The sequence below is a fragment of the Prinia subflava genome, unplaced genomic scaffold (genome assembly GCF_021018805.1).
Source record: "Prinia subflava isolate CZ2003 ecotype Zambia unplaced genomic scaffold, Cam_Psub_1.2 scaffold_78_NEW, whole genome shotgun sequence".
NCBI classification, from domain to species: Eukaryota; Metazoa; Chordata; class Aves; order Passeriformes; family Cisticolidae; genus Prinia; species Prinia subflava.
In genome coordinates, this window is record NW_026961085.1 from 128,959 (window position 1) to 141,061 (window position 12,103).

Sequence of the window (12,103 nt, forward strand, 5' to 3'; positions counted from 1 at the left end):
ATCTACCTGACTGCTTGGTAGCAACAGAGGGAGCATTGCTTTCCCCTGACATTGTCCTGCAGGGCGGCAGCCAGGTGAAATGGGCTCCATTCAGGTTTATGTGGCACAGGAAAATTAATATACATGAGAAACAAGACAGAAGTTGGGGAAATAACTGTAATCAATATATATTGAGTTCAAAGCCTCTTTCACTGGTGGCATAGTTTTATCCTCTTAGTACAAATAAAATGGGGAAAGTGTCATTCAGCTACCACATCTATGTCCCTTCTTTCTTAGTTCAGTAACTTTTAAACTATGCATCATGGATTTCTAGGTGTACCAATACATCTGTATAACAGGCCATTTTGATGCACCAGCCAAACTGTTAGTGGGAAATCTTATCAAGCCACCTGCAGTCTTGTTTTCAGGGTTCTCAGAAATTCATCAAGGTTACTGGGAAAATAACAGGATTAAGATACGAACAGAGAGCCTGAGAAACTGTCCACAGAGAATGTAAACCCTAGATACAGAAGACGCAACATGATGATGGGCATTTGACCAATTAGATGTCCTAAAGAAGATGTACCTACCGCTTGAACCAGCGACTTGGCCAACCAGGACTGTGTGCCCACGTGGGTTGTAGATTTTAGAATCTATAACTGGGATTGTAATGTAAACAATAAATGGCTTCTGGTGGAATCATATTGGTTTGGTATTCAGTTGCCAATATCCCCCCGAATCTAGGGATTTATGTAAATCTGTATAAGTTAACTACAGTCCAATAAGAACAGCAAGCCAGCCTATGACAAAATGTACACTGAAGTTTTAATTCTGCAATTTCTGGTGTTACCTAACTGGACATGGTTACACCCTACCCATTTGTGCATATTTACTGTTCCAATCGTGCTTAAATTCCATCTCATTGAACAGAAGAGATCTGTACGTTTGCTGATAGGCCCTGAGGAATGGCAGATCAAAACAAACAGGAGGGCCTTCAATTTGTATCTCATGTATCTCAAAACATAACTTTTGCAAACGGCCAAGTTCTCTGCCCCTCTTTAGCCACTTCTCTTACACTTCAAGCTATCTTAATCTCTTAACTGTGTCAGTGTTACACCTTTAGTACACAGACCTAAGAAACAAAAGTTCTAAGAAAGCTGAGAGATTAAGTGCAGCAGCCCTGATCGTTGCCTGGTTTATCTGATGATAAGACGATAGATGACACTCATAATCTATGGACAGCATAAGAACAATTGCTTTCAGCAGTGCTTGAGTAGATGAGAGAGATATTTGGTACCTGCCCATAAAATACAATCAAAGAACAACTTCTGGCTTCTTACCATTAAGGTTCCTTTGAGTGTTTTTAGTAGCACAGCTCTTTGCCGGGATGGTTTGTATTTTCTAGGGAGCCCTACTTCCAGTTTGGCACAGAAGTGCAATGGACACATCTGTGGATGCTTAGCTTCTACTGGACACTGCTATTGTCAAGCGGGGCCTGACACATTGTCTTGGGTTATATAACCAAAAATTAAAGTGTATTCTATTTCATCTGTAAAAAGCAGTTGAGAGATGGTTTCTCTTTTCTTTGTCTCTTGTAACTCCAGGGGGGAGGAGGGTGGATGCCTTCTGATAATAGACCATCTGTTAAAACTAGGTGGGACAGTGTTTCTTATCTCTTTCATCAACTTTGTCCACCTTCTGGGGGATATCTTTTGTTAATGGGCCATTAAGGCTCACCACATGACACATTACATCATCCCATTGTGAGATACACCACCCAGGGGGGAGGAGCCAACCATTCCCTATCCAGATAAAAATGGGGACACAGGGACCCCAGACATCCTCTTTTCCACTGGATTCTCAGAGGAAGACTAGACTCATCTCACCACCACTGAACCTGTCTATAGAATCATCTCTCCTTCAAGAGAACCACATCTGTCACTCCAGGAGGACTTATTTGGACTGTTTCCACCACCCTGGCCAACAGGGTGTCAGGTCATATTCCTGACTCTGTCAGAGTTTTCTAGGACTTTTGTTTGTTTGCTTGTGTTTTTTTTTGGGGGGTGGTGTTTTTTGTTTGTTTGTTTTTATTACTGCATTTGCATTTTTATTATTCCTAGTGAAGAACAGTTATTCCTATTCCCATATTTTTGCCTGAAAGCTCCTAATTGCAAAATTGTAATAATTTGGAGAGAGGAGGTTTTACATTCTCCATTCCAAGGGAAACTCCAGTTTTCCCTGACAGATACCTGTCTTTCCAAACCAAGACCCCCAGTGTAGGGCTCAAGGGCATTAGGAGAAAAGAATAACAGTTCTTGGGTGACTTAGGTTCTTGTGTACTAGATATGGAGGCCTCATTGGACAGCATCATGTGGTCTAGCTTGCCCTGGTTTGGGTGGCATGTGGTTGTGGCTGTGTTTCTGCCATTTACAGGCCCTTATCTAAACATGGGTCCTATAACTAAGGCTACTGTGGCTGTTACCCAGTTTATTTTATGAGTTAATACGGTGAGGAATTAATGGATTTTTAACTTCCTCTGGAAGGCAGGTACATAGATTCAGAGCTATCACACCCCAACTGAGTTTTTTGGGATTACTTTAACAATGGTACGTACTGTGAGGAAATGACACCGGGAGAAATCTTTTCCCAACACTTCACCCAGCTCTTTGGGCCTACCCCACCCGTTTTTGAAGGGTTTAAATCTTCTCTAAATGCTAGTAATATTGTACAATGGCTGGTATTGCTTACAGGCCTATTCTATTTAGCATTCAGAGATAAAGCGAGACTGACCTGGATAACCACCTGTCTTGGTTTGGAAACAGTTCTCGTGTGGCACCGGTAAATGCACTAGCAGCATCAGTTCATCCATATCTGTTGCTAGCCATGATTTTTTTAATTATTATTATTTTGAACATGGGTGCTTGAATCTAGATTTAATTTTGCCTTTCTCACTTCTTTTCTTAGAGATTTCTTCACATTGTTTTCCAAAAGATTTCTGTGAACTCACTTTCAACTCTCTTTGGCAATTTGAATTTGACCTTCTGAATTATATGTCAGGACATTTTCAGCAGAATTTAATGTGCTTTTCTTCAACCCCAGAGCAGGCAGTAGGTACTATGTCTACTTGGCATCAGGAATTTCGGAACACAGGTAGGTTGTGATGATGGAAAGACTGATGAGTCTTTCCACCAAGTGCTGCAGTTCAGCAATAGAATTTGGTGAATTTACATTAGATTACATGTCATAAGAGTGTCTGCCTTGCAGAATTTAGTCTAGCAGGTTGTCAGCGAGATATGATTTCACCATGATGAAATAGATGAAATTAATTTGATTTCTCTTTTTCTTCCAAGAAAAAATATGCAAGTATGCACTTGGCATCAGTGTGGCACCTTGAGCTGGGACCATGCCACAGTCTACAAAATCATGGCTTCATGTTCTTCATGGGCACATATTGCCATCACAATGAAGTGCAGAGCTTGGAATGAGCCACAGATGCAAATAACAGATGAAATTTCATAGAACTACTCCAGTTTGATGGAATGGGATAACTGGAAGAGCAATTGCAAATCACTAATTCCCCATCTCTCTTAGCCACACTTGTGTTACAGAGTTGTTGTTTTCCATTAGAATCAGTCATATTTTTGTAATTTAAACTTCAGAATAACCAAGGTGCTAAAAAAACTAGCCCAAAACAAATAATACTGCTGGATATGTTCTGCAATATTATCAGTATTTACATTTTTGTGTGAGGCCTGTGTTCTGCACTGAGAGGTGTGGATCCTTTAGCATCTCAATAAGGAACACACTTAAAGTTTCATTTTAAAATTAAAAAATACTTTAAATACTATTTATTATAACAAAGACTATCAGAAGACAAAAACACAGATAACCCCATACCCCTTTAGGTGCTGTGAGTCTTGAGGGTGTAGCACACACACAGTGCTCCATGCAGACCTTGTCCATAGCAGAGAATCTCCTTTTTCAGTCAACTGAACCGTTTTATTATTTTCATACAAGGAAACAACTCTGTTTATTTCTACAGTCAAGTTGAACATCGTGAATCATGAATATTCATGTTGGTCCTGAAAAATCTCTGTTATCATGTCATGTCCTGCTGCTAAATGGGTTTGTTTGTTTGTTTGTAGGATTTGGTGAAACAGAAGATAAAGTGTCAACTGACCAAGCAGCAAAAGTCTGCTCTGAAGCAACGGCTGCAAAAATGGGGAGGCAAATATTTACACCAAGCAACATTGAGAAAATATGCACAACATTAAGTCAAGCTTGGATGCAGCCAATTTCTGGGGATAATTTATTAAAGCTCCTGTGGAATATGAGGAAGGTATACAGCTGAAAGGATCGTGTTAATTTATCAATAATCCTTTTATGTAAAGGAGAAATCTTTGCCATGCAAATCAGATGTTTTTCTGGGGGCTAATAAACCTCATTCTCATTCCTGTGACTTTTACTGTGAGGTTGTGTTTTGTGTTTCTAGTCAAAACTCTTGACTGTAATTTACATTATATTGATTAAGACTATGACAGGATTTTCCAGCAGTATTTTGTCATAACTGAATGTTATGTGATGTGTTTGTTGTGCAGAGGCACAAAAAGTCTTTTTCTTTTCCTCAGTTGTAGATGCACAGTTATTTGTGTAAATGTAAAATGGAATAGTTTTTGCTGACTTAGTCAGACGTAACAAAACTTGGTTCATTGGCTGAAATACTCATTTAGTGCAGGATGTTGTTGCGAGAAAGAAGCCGAGTATCAAACAGGCATCAATACGATTGGGTTTGATCTCTCAGTTTATTACTTGTATTCTACTTTTATTAGGTTACAAAAAATAAAGCAAGCACAGCTAAACAGTTGGTGATTGGCTAAAAGTACATATGCATATACCTTAAATGATTGTTCATTGGGCTACGTTTTTTGGCATATAATTTGCCTTTGTTCTACCTTATGAACAGCATTCTGTTTTCTACATCCATGAAAAGGCCTAACAAGTTGTTACACATCTTCAGCATCTGTGAGAAGGAACACTAAATCATTACAATTGCTGCTTTCTTATTAATTCAAGGCGTTCAAGACCTGCACAGGACCAGTACAGACTCTCATACCGTTCCTTGGTAGCAGGGATTGTTCAAACCCCCTATCGATAAATCATGGCCTCACTCTTCTAAAAATTCCTCTACAATTCCCCCCCCCCCCTTTTTTTTTTTTTGAACAATCCATGCTTGATTTATTACCTTCTGCAAACCTTTTTTCACACAAGAGAGTGCCAGGCATCCAACAAGAACAAAGATCAGAAAATATCCACAAAATCATAAACCTTCTACAATCAATTCTTTCAGCCAATTAGGAATGTTACCAAAGCAATTGGTCAGCCAGCTATCAAATAGGCCTTGCTCTTGTTGAATACTCTGAACAAGCTGTCTCAAGTATTGTAATTCACCGTGATCACTTAAATTCATACAACACATTCCCGCAAAATCCTCACATCCGTGTCCCTGTGCCAGCAACCAAAAATCAATCACAGCTCTGTTTTGCAAAAGGGCATCCCTTAAACTATTTTGATCCATTAGCAATTCTTCTATTACCATGGTAGTTGCATTTGCTCGCTTTTCAGCCCAACAAGCTAAACGTGCTAAATTTTTCAAAGCGTCTCCAGCAGCTGCACCTGGTGTAAAAATGGGTAATGAAACTCTTGCTGTAACACTCATCAATTCAACCTTGTCATTACATTTTGGTGTCAATCCTAACTATCGTCTCTGTCTTTGCTCATGATCTGCCATGATCATATCAAGGTATTGTCTCATAGATGGAGCAAAAAAGTTAGTTTTCCCAAGTAGCATGGATCCCCAAACACATTCGAGGGGATTCCTTGCCAGGCACGGTCCCCACAAATTAAAAATATATTTGGAGGAAGAGCTTTTGGGGTGCCATTGTTCCAAAGTTTCATTTGATTTTTGATATTTTGCATGCCAAAACATCCAAAACCCTGAACTGATTTAGAGGTGGTGTTACCTCCACAATAGCTATTTATACCATTAAATGTGTACCATGGTGACACAGAAGTCACATTTGTCCATCTTGACCATCTTTGTAGGTTTTTAAATTGTAGATCCACCAAATCCAAAACATGTTTGTGTCCAATTTTTTGAAGAATTGCCAATGGGCTGAGACCCCAATAAGTCCTGTTCCTGTGGGTACCATGGCAATGGTTTCATTAATTTAGGAATCAATTCAGCCATACAACGAGCATCTGACATTTTTTCTACGTTTTCCTGTGCTATAACCTTTGAACTCTGAAACATTTATTCCAGGAATCCCTATCAGACGAGTTCTGAAGGGGTTTCCTGCAGAAGTCATGGATAAACAAAAAGAACTCTGACCTGTCTCATCTGCCCATGTGGCCCACATATTTTGGGGCACATCTATTTGGTGGAGGATACAGTTTGTTCTGCTCCACAATAACGATGTGACCATTCCAACAAAGAAGTGAGTAGGCTTGATTCTGAAATAGCAAAAACTTTGTTGATTGCCCATTTTGTGCAGGCTAAAACAATCTCTTCTCTATTTTCTGGCATCTAATTCCTCAAATCTCCCTCAAATGTCTGCTGGCCAAAAGGATCAATTCATCAAAAGCAAAAACAAAGCTTAAAACAATGACGACAGCATAAAATTAAAGGAACTAACATAAAACATTTAAAACAAGCTAAATTAAACACTCTTAATTCTACAGATATTGTTAAATTCTCAAATAATGGTCCATTAAAGATTTGACGCTATGTCTTCAGAATCTGAATGTGAACACTTCAATAAATTAGTCAATCATGTAATTCGTTCAGTGAGACACAATCTTTATCTCCACTGTCTTCTTCGTCCATGCAGGTCTTGTAAATCTGCTGGGCACCCACAATGGACCTTCACCTGTGGAAACACACATATAACCTCTACCATTAAAAAGAACTGGTGCAGGCCCTTCCCAGATACCTGTTTTAGGGTTCCAGTAGGACACAAGCAAATCAGGAAGACTCTGTGGCCTTCCACTTTTTACAGTCCAATGGTGAATCACAACAGGTGGTTCTTCATGTCCTTCAGTGAGACATAAAAAATTCATTGTGAACAAAACCTTATTAAGTCTTTGATGAGGATCTTTCTCATCTCCTTTCTGCTTTTGCAAATAACTTTTCGGTACTTGATGGGTACGTTCAATGACAGCTTGACCAGTGGAAGAATGTGGAATAGCGTGATATGTTTCACACCCCATCGTTTCATAAATACATTGACAGTTTCACTGATGTAGGCAGGACCATTATCTGTTTCTACAGTTTCTGGCACGTCCATAACAGCGAAACAAGCAGTGAGATGTTTACATACATGCCTACCTTTTTCTCTCACTTGATCAGTGGCCCATACCATTTTTGAATATGTGTCTACAGATACATGTACATATTTCAACCTTCCAAATTCTGCTACATGTGTAACATCCATTTGCCAAATCTCTAACGCTTTGAGACCCTTAGGATTAACACCCAAATCAAGGCCTGGCCCATGATTACCACATTGTGGACAAGCATGAACAATTCCTTTTGCCTCAGCATGTGAGAGTCCAAACTGTCTTTTTAAAGCTTTTGCATTTTGATGAAATATGTCATGACTGTTTAGTGCTTGACCAAACTGATCTTGGGGAGGCATGTGCTGAACTGTGCTCACAAGTGCATCAGCACGAGCATTTCCCTCTCCTAAACCTTGATCCCACTGATGACTTCGAATGTGAATAACACAGTATGGTTCTGTTTGAATTTTAACTGCACTTCTGAGTTGCATAAACAATTGCCCTAATTTTACATGTTTTGTTTCCCTCAACAAAACATCATCAATTCTTTGTGCAACCCCAACAACATAAAGAGAATCAGATACTACATTCAAAGGTTCCTGATGCCAGGTAGACATGGCCCAACACACTGCTGACAGTTCCAAAGTCTGCAGTGAATCTCCAACACTTCCTTGAAGGTGTTGAGATTTCCAGACATTACCTTCTTTCCAAACATAAACTGCTTTGTGTGAGGCCTTTCCAGCATCAGTAAATACAGTTCTACCTTTCACAGGTGGTTGCATACCTTTTGGTTGTTCAATCTATCGATTTTTCTTGATGATCTGCCACAGAGATCCCTTTGGTTGTTCAGAATGAATCACACCTGAATATTCTGACAATGCTTCTTGCAATGGACACGCATGTTGAAGCTGCCATGCAAGACCCTCTGCTTGGACAGGTATACTGATGTCTACAGATTCTGTCCCAGAAATTTCTACAATTCTGTTCTACTCTCTCCAAATGACAGTACCGATAGCTTCTGTCTGAGTGTAAATACTTACAGGTGGTGAGGCGGGCAGAAAAATCCATTCTAAAATTAAAAATTCAGAAATTTTAGATTGTTTCTTATTTTGTTTCTTTTTACTGTCATTGTCAATGGCATCAATGGCAAGTATTTCCCCTCCTGGGTCATACTCCTCCTTTTTCTTTTGCCATTGACAGATGACTGCAAAAGGGATATCTTCTGCATTAACAACTAAAAGAGACAAAGGCACCTCATGAGTAGTCGAGAGGCCCAACCTGACTGAAGTTTGTTACTTAGCATTAACAAACACTCTCACAGTTTATCAGATAATTGACAGGACTGATCCAGTAGCATTACCTTTTAAAGGTGGCAACGATGGGCAAAGATCCTCATTTATAATTCCCACAATGGTCCAACCCCATTGTAAATCACCCAAAAGCTGTTGAGCATCTTTCAAAGCAGAAATGGAAAGAGTAATTTTTTGTGAGCTTATTTGAGAATCAGAAGTGTTCCACACGAAATATTTCCATGGAGCCGTCAATTGAATTTTTTCAGGGGCTACAACAGGCCTTTATTTTCTAACAATGAACAAATATCTTTGATTCCTGAGCACTAAATGCGTGTTGCCATGCAAATAAAATGTCATCCATGTAGTGATAAATGACAGCATCATTAAAACGCTGTTGAATTGGTTTCAAGGCGCAAGCAACATAAAGTTGGCACAAGCAAGGACTGTCTCACATTCTCTGGACTAAAACTGTCCATTCAAATCGTTGGGCTGGTTCATCTGTATTTACAGATGGCACAGTGAACGCAAACCTTTGAGTGTCTTGCGAACAAAGTGGAGTAGTGAAAAAACAATCTTTTAAATCAATAACTAACAAGGGCAAATTTTGTGGTAACATGACTGGAGATGGTAAACGTGATTGCAAAGCTCCCATTGCTTGCATCTGTGAAGTGACTTGTTGTAAGTCATGTAACAATCTCCATTTACCTGATTTTTTGGGAATTACAAAAATTGGCATGTTCCGGGGACTAACTGATGTTTTAACATGTCCTGCAGCTCATTGTTCTGCACCTAATTGATGAGCAATTTTCAGCCTCTCAGTTGTCATTGGCCACTGATCCACCCAAACAGATTTTTCTGTGAGCCATTTGAGGGCTGGGACTGGAGGCTGCTCTTCAGTGGCCTAACTTCAAAAGACTGAATTGGAGTAGTAGTAAGAACAACCCCAATTTGTGACAAAATATCCCTCCAATCAATCCCTGTAAATCTCCTGGCAAGGGTATCACATAAGGTCTTAATGTAACTGACTGTCCCTCAGGTGACTCTCCCTCAAGGAAACAAAATGTGACTGGATGCATGCTGACAAGAGGAGCAGATGCACCACCAACACCTAGCACTTGGCCTGGTGGTACTTGAAGAGGCCACTCAGCAGGCCATGCTGTTTTATTTAATATAGAAACATCTGCTCCCATTTCAAGCGTTGCAACAATGCTTTTTGTTTTTCTCAAACATGTGATAGTAATTGTCTGCATAGTCTTTGTGACATTGTTTGTGTAAAACAAACTGCAGGTCCTGTGGAACCAAAACCTCCCGTTCCTCGCTTTCTTAAAAGGTCTTCTTCTTGTGTGTCTTTCTGAAAAACAAAATACGGTTGGTTGTTAAAAATTGCATCTGTTTAGGCTATTTTGTTCCCCTTAGGTACAAACATTGGAGGATTTAAAGTATAAGCCATAATATGTATTTGTCCCTCAAAGTCACAATCAATGACACCTGGAATTACAATAAGTCCTTTTATACCAGCTGATGATCTTCCAATTAAAATTCCTCCAAGAATACTATCTTCAGTAGAAAGAGGACCTGTAGCATTTGATGGAATTTTTTGAACTGTAGTATTAGTTAAAGTAATGTCTATTGTTGTTTCCACATCCACTCCGAGGCTCCCTCTGGTGGCTTTTGTTGATGTAAGAATCCCAAGCGGGGGCTACGGTTAACTTTGTGCGGCCTCCCTTCGCGCTCTTGATCCCGTTTCCCAATTTCCAACAAGCCACAGTAGCATGAGTATCAACTTGACATTTATCACACCAGACAATCTGATCACAAGTTATCTGTAAATGTCCTGATTGTCCACACTGATAAACTGATGGACCTAAATTGCTTCCTTGCTGCTTTTTAGGATTTACAGTTGAGGAATGTTGTCCTTCTGTTTTCAAAGCAGCTGCTATTAACTTGGTCTGAGTTCCAATTGCCTCTTTCACAACCTCAGCTACCATGGCAGTCTGAGTTTGTTGCTCTGCTCTGCTGACACGCAAAAGCATTTCCATCAACAGGCGATCCTTGTGGTAAAGTCACTAAAATAGATTTTGTTTTGCTGTTGGCATTGTCAAATGCAAGCAATTGAAAAAGATAGTCTTTCATTTCAACTGGTAAATCCAAATTATCTTTGATTACATCCCACAAATGATTAACAAAATATGAATAACTTTCACCAATCCCTTGCTTTACATTAGAAAAAGCAGGACTCCTTTTGTCTTGTGGTATACTAAACAAAGCTTCTTGAGCAAGCCGAGCAGACAAGTGATGCAACTCCAAAGGATACTGTAATTGAGTTGCTGTGGAAGCATAGCTTCTTCTCTTGTAATCATGTCTGCAGTAATTCCATATGAATAATCTCCCAGAGGCCGTGGCTTATTTGCCTCCATTTGTGCTTTTCGGTACCATTCAACTTTCCCACATTAAAAATTCAGAGGGAGTCAATAACAACCAAGCTAAATTCTGACAGTCAACTGGTGCCATCACATCTGCTTGAAAAATCCATGTTATAATAGATTTTTCAGCCTCAGATTTCAGACCATGCTGCGTAACCATCTGCTTTGCTTGTAAAATTTTCCAAGTGTGTGCTCTCCATTCAGCTAATTGATTGACATGGTCTATTATAACTGGACAAGTGATGGCTGCTGCAGCTTGCCACTCTCCCTCAAATATAGCATCACAAATGATCCCCGACTGCCGAGTCGATAAATTTCTCTGTCCTTGATTAGAATTCAATTGAGGAACATCTATTTGTTTCAAAGGTCTTATTTGTTGTTTACAGGTTGGCAACGGAGGAGCAGTTGGCTCTATCTGATATTTATCTTGTCTTTGTTGCTTCACCATAAGATCATTTAATTTTCTTAAAACCTCTTTCATCATGTTATCTGTTTGTTCCTTCCCTGGCAGCTGTACCTCATCAGGAGACTGACCATTCAATCCACTAGATGGCAATTGTGGAAAACTTTTCTGAGAATCACAATACATTTCTCCTCCAGCTGCTATATCTGCATTTTGTTCAGATTTTTGCTCAAGTCTTTACTCAAGACACACAGATTCAGAGTCTATCTTGCCCTGTTCTTGCACACAACATTGCAATTCAGCAACAGAACTCTCAGGCACAGCAACCACACCTCTGATTGGCTTAACACTAGTATTAAAAAGATTTGCAAAACATCCACCTTTTTTCTTTTCATCACTCAGAGGCTCAACACTCAGTGTCTGGGCAGCTATCATTGCAACTCGCTGTTCTGCTTTCATTTCTTTTAACGTTTCAGTCACCAACTTCCAAATTTCCCCATAACTCTATGCTTCTTTTCCCGTTTTTCCTCCTGCTATCACCATCTGCCACAGACATTCCCCAAATTCTTGCCATGCACCAGGGCTAAAAAACAAAGGAATTTCTTGGAGACTCCCCTGTTTCCATGCCCAGTTCATGAAATCATGAAGGCTCTTTGCTTCTGCTGCTTTCC